The sequence below is a fragment of the Panulirus ornatus genome, chromosome 19 (assembly GCF_036320965.1).
Source record: "Panulirus ornatus isolate Po-2019 chromosome 19, ASM3632096v1, whole genome shotgun sequence".
NCBI classification, from domain to species: Eukaryota; Metazoa; Arthropoda; class Malacostraca; order Decapoda; family Palinuridae; genus Panulirus; species Panulirus ornatus.
The window spans coordinates 53,195,020-53,201,019 of NC_092242.1; the positions used below are offsets into that span (position 1 = coordinate 53,195,020).

At 45.1% G+C, this 6,000-nt stretch overlaps 1 long non-coding RNA gene across 1 annotated transcript in view; it reads left to right on the forward strand.

The window, feature by feature from the left end:
- Positions 1 to 6,000, forward strand: part of LOC139755502 (uncharacterized) — a 1,033,757-nt gene that overhangs the window by 551,076 nt on the left and 476,681 nt on the right. The gene's annotated exons all lie outside the window — the stretch shown is intronic.

The window sequence follows — 6,000 nt, forward strand, 5'->3', positions numbered from 1 at the left end:
CTGACAGTTACACAGGAAAAGCCACAGACGAAAGAATTATTAAAATATTTTCCCTGGTATCTGGCGTCCTGAGCTGGTGCCACACGCCACCCTCCACGACTGGTGTGGGTGGCGTGTGCTCGGCACCACACGCCACCCTCCACGGCTCCCATCATACATCTGAAAAATTTATGCAGAGAGCCTCGTGTTTCTTTTATACTCTCCATCTCTCTGCATCCTTTTTCTTTCTTCCGTCTTTATCCTTTCTTTGACCTTACCTCTCCTCCTCCTCCCTCGTTTTCTACCTGCACATCTCTCCCAGTTATTGTCATTACATTTTTAACAGTCTCCCTGTTCCATCTTCCCCTTCGTCTAACATCCCTTCTCTCTGTTTCACACGCTTCACCTGCCGACCCTTCCACCCCATCCCTGCCTCATTCTCTTCCCTCTCTCTTCCCCCAGGTTACCTCACAGGATGTGTGGTCACGTGAATCTGCCTTGTCTTGACCAGACATGTGTTTCAGACGCACTGCTTACCTCCACTCCGCTTATACTTATCTTGGAAGCAAAAATTTATTACAGTCTACCTTGAAGAGAATACAAAGAAGTTCAACCAGCAACAGTCCACTGGGTCCCTTCGAGGCTGTGCGTGATCATGGAAGATATGAGAGACGTAGTGATCAGTGTGGCGGAAGTTGGAAAGTGGATAGATGATGTATGTCTTACATGATGTACGTATGTGATGGGTCTTGTTGGTGAAGTTGTTGCAAGACACTGTTCACACCGGACTACCTGGTATGCCACCCCTATAGCATCCTCCCCGGCCAACAGGTATACCTCTCTATCAACAACTTGGTATATACATCTTCCTTAAGAACTTGGTGTACCTCTTCCTACACAACTTGGTATACCTCATCCCCTATAGCAAGGTATACCTCGTCCCCTGTAGCAAGGTATATCTTTCCCTCGGCAACTTTGTATACCTCATCCTCAGGAACTTTGTGGACATCTTCCTGAGCCACCTGGTATGCCTCTTTCTCAGCAACTTGGTTTACCTTTTCTTTGGAAACCTAGGCTACTTCTTAGTTGGTTATTTGGTACACATCTGCCTCGGCAGCTTACGATACCTCCATCCTGAACACCACAAGATCGCACCGTCCTTTGAGGGATGTTTCATCATAAAGGATTAAGCCATCCTTAATTCTTAGTCGTACATCTCTCGTAGGTGTTTACACATCAACCCCATTTATCCCTTACCCAAAGTAGACCCTGAACCTGAGAGAAGGGCCAAGAGCAAGACATATCATCTGTCGTGGTATACATTACCTTGTCATTATAGTGAGGTGCCTCCTCCTGCTCCGCTCCACACACCGACCAAACCTCTCCCTTTAGGAGCATCATCAATACCACCTTCTAAATGGCTCACCATACGAGCCGCACTTGTGCAACTTCTCCTCCTCAACTTAACTACTGCAATTTGTATCAAGTGCAGAACGTGGCGGTCGGAACCAATCCTTACATGTAGCAACGGTGAAGTCTAGACTGTCTTATCTTATTTCCCATACAACATTCACACATCTGTTGACCTCTGTTGCATGCGGAGAAACAAAAACATCTGACAAAATCTAATTCCAGTAAATTCTGTATGAATTCTTAATTATGATGCTATTTTTGCTGAATTTTTATCATGAATTTTCAAAAGTGATACACAAAGCTCAAAGGATTTTAATATTCAAGCTTTGATTAATCCGGACAAATTTTTTATTTCGTAATTGTTGTATATATTTTCGTGTTCCAAAGTCCGTCTCCGGCTTAGGCATACTAAGGCCACGTACGGACGAACAACGGCCTTGTTTACGTACATTCACTCCTTACTTGTTCATGTCGTACAGATTCCAAGACCTACCATCCTCAGTGGAACCAGCAGACTAATTCCACTACTGACCTTCATCATTTCATGTTCCCTGCTTCAACGCACTGATATTACCTCGTCGCCCCTCGTATACCGCATCGATCCGATTCAGTCTAGTCCATGCACGTCTTAAGAACTCTCTAAATGTTAATGCCTTATACCCCGACGCTTCACTCAAGCCTGTTCTTCCATCACACACTCGATCTGTCCCCAGACCTTCTTCACTCCATATTTTTGAGATGAGTTCTCCTAGTCAGTATTTACTCACCCATCCCAACCATATAAGCACAACTGGTGTATGTATATACATGTGTATGTGGGTGGGTGGGGCCATTCTTTCGTCTGTTTAATTGCGCTATCTCGCAAACGCGGGAGACGGCGAATAAGTGTAATAATGATAATAATGATAATTATTATATATATTCACTGATGAGTGTGTTGTTGCTGGCCTAACCTGCATCTGCAGCAGCAAAGAACATTAAGCTCTGCAAAATCTCTACTGCACCTCAGGTAATGAACCACTGGTGGCCCACCGCCTCCCTGAACATTCCCACACAATTTTCTCTCATACATCTGAAGTAGTCTGCACATTCGACCATGTAACTACTCACATTTTGCAATAGTATCTACACACACGCATACACACACGCACACACACACACACATAGCGTTTTTTTTTACACTTAGGCAGGTTTATCATAGATCCATACAACTTGACCATGCAGTAAATTGGCATTTTGTCCAAGCTCTTATTAGATATCCATTACTCTTCCAGCCAACTCCATTACTGTAGATGACGTTACAATAAAAGTTACTTTAATACCCATCAGCGAGAGAGAGCTCCCAGGGGTGCAGTCACGGCAGAGTTAATCAAAAACGGAATATTTAAACTTCGTTATTGTCGATGCGAAACGGGAAAAGATTTTCAAAATACCGTATCTTCATGAATATCGTTGTAGTATGAGTTCAGATATTCTCTACTCCACCAGATATTCTCTCTTCCACATTCGCAACACTGGTATAAGTATATATATGTGTGTGTGATTATTACACGAAAGTGCACTTGGGAACTTATCGTGTTTCATTTTCCCCTTGGACTCATAAGAATATCTTGATCATGCGCAAAATTGTGATTCTTTCCAAGATATATATGGGGAGAAAGAATACTTCCCACGTATTCCCTGCGTGTCGTAGAAGGCGACTAAAAGGGGAGGGAGCGGGGGGCTGGAAATCCTCCCCTCTCAATTTTTTTTAATTTTCCAAAAGAAGGAACAGAAAAGGGGGCCAGGTGAGGATATTCCCTCAATGGCCCAGTCCTCAGTACTTAACGCTACCTCGCTAACGCGGGAAATGGCGAATAGTTTGAAAAAAAAAAAAAAAAAATATATATATATATATATATATATATATATATATATATATATATATATGGTACACGTGGTATGTTATGTGGTGTGAATGGTTTATTAGGAGCGCTAGTGGGTCTGTGTACGGGTTAGTGAGGGGTCTCTCTCTCTCTACTACATTTAGAGTTGGTGGCTGAACACCCCCGGACAAAAGTTCTGGGCCACGCCTGAACGAAGCGGTGTCGAGCTTTTTGTCTCGACAGGTAGAGACGAAGCTTTGACCCGGGCGCGTGTATCGCGAACTAGAAAATGAGTGCATGTCCAAAAATGAGTGCATGTCTAGCCTTCTATTTTTTTTTTTCACGGTGGTACAGTCGGGGACAGCAGTCATGCAACGAGCTGAAACGAAACTGCTGTGAACCGTCAGTCTCGACAGATAGAGACAGAGTGGTTTGAACAGTTTCGACCACATGTGGGCGAAGCTTCAAGCGTCCGTCTGGTTCTCGTTCGCGAGTGTACGGTTTTCCTGCTTCGTTTCTGTGAAATTCCGGATTTGAACTGCGCAAGAAAATTTCAAAGAAGAAGAAGAAAAATGTGGAAAGTATATGAATCTATATATGTCGGTATCATATCCCGTTGTCCCCATACACCTCGCGATGTCAGTTCCTGTGACTTCATCAGCATGATGTCATCTGTACCAGCATGTCTGTGCCCAAAGGTCCACCTGACGTCATCAGTGTCAACTTGACGTCATCTGACCCAGGTGTCTAGGTAGACCCCCGCTAGTACGCCTGACGTCATCAGTGTCAGCTTGACGTCATCTGACCCAGGTGTCTAGGTTGAGCCCCGCTAGTACGCCTGACGTCATCGGTGCCAGCTTGACGTCATCTGACCCAGGTGTCTAGGTAGACCCCCGTTGGTACGCCTGACGTCATCGGTGTCAGCCTGACGTCATCTGAGGCAGCGTGTATAGGGTCAAGCCGTCTTTACATTATCGATATCAGCATGACATCACCTGACCACACACCTTGTGAGCGTCGAGCTGGCTCATTTGACTTCATCAGTGACGTCATATGACCGGGTGTTTAGCGACGATCCATGTCTAGTGCACCTGACGACACGGATGTCAGGATGATATCAGCTGACCCAGCATGTCAAGGGTCAAGCTCTGGGGGGTCCAGCTGACCTCATCAGTGTCAGCATGACGTCATATGACACAGAATATAAGAGTCGAGTCCCAGCGGTGTGCACTTGACGTCATGAGTGCAGCATGACATCACATAACCATACGTATTAGGGTAAAGCTACACCGTTCAAACTGACGTCATTGAAGTCTGCATGACGTCATCATCCCCTGCATGGCAGGGTTAAGGTTGGCCAGAAACCCATGACGTTACCAGCCAGCCAGCCAGTCAGCACGGTGGGGTCAGGCCTCGCTTGTGCACATGACGTCACCAAAATCGGCCAAACGTAATTTTATTCAGTGTTTCAGAGGCAACTGCACCGTTCCGTCTGACGTCATCTACATCATCGTTACGTCATCCGACCCACCGTTTCAGAGTTGAGTGCTGTCAATGGCAGCATGACGTCATCTGACCCATCGGGTCTGGTTCAAGTCCCGTCTGTACTCCTGACGTCACTAATGTTACTATGACGTCATCTGATCCAGCGGGTCTGGTTCAAGTCCCGTCTGTACTCCTGACGTCACTAATGTTACTATGACGTCATCTGATCCAACAGGTCTGGTTCAAGTCATGCCTGTACTCCTGACGTCACTAATGTTACTATGACGTCATCTGATCCAGCGGGTCTGGTTCAAGTCTCGCATGTACTCCTGACGTCACTAATGTTACCATGACGTCATTTGACCCAGCATGTCAAGGTCAAATCCAGTCAGTACGCCTGAAGTCATCAGTTACACCGTTAAGCCACGCCAGTACATCTCATGTCATCACGCATTATGACCCCCCCCCTCTAGATATAAACCCATCCCAGCTATGATGAGAAATTGAAAAATTGATCATATTTACTGTTGAATTGAAAATGCCATCCACATCAGGTTTATGCTCGTCAACAACGACCCAGTCAAACTACCGGTTACGATGGGTCAAACTGCAGCACCCACCCACACTTAGGAACAGGGCTGCTCCTGCTGCAGTGTTCTCTCTCTCTCTCTCTCTCTCTCTCTCTCTCTCTCTCTCTCTCTCTCTCTCTCTCTCTCTCTCTCTCTCTCCTGTGGATGTTATTTTGGCCGCTGTTCTCGTGAGGTGTTCGCATATGTCCTCATCCACAGGGTTTGGCACCCGTGGCACGCATCTGGCTGCTGCTTCCCACCGCTTGTGTGTGGAGACTTGCCTCTCGAGGATTAGCTCTTATGATGCCTCCCTCGCATAGCGAAGCTGTGGAATTCTCTTCCTTCCCTTGTCTTATCCTCTTCATGTAACTTACTATCTTTGAGTCAGATCTGCAAACACCTACTGAACTCATATCATTTTCTCTCTTTTTCTTTTGTTATTTTCTCTCACACGAGATGCCCATTCATTGTTGGCAACTATACAATAGCAGTATATCATAAAATAAGACATAGGATGTTAAACTATTCACAACAATTATAGGTCTGCATTTTTACCAGTGATTAGTATAATTCTTACTATATCCTCTGAAATACAGGATGATATACACATTTCAATTTGTGGAACGTGTTCGAACAAGAGAAAAAATAAAAACAAATTAATTACTCCAGTACCACATTTTCTAAAAAAA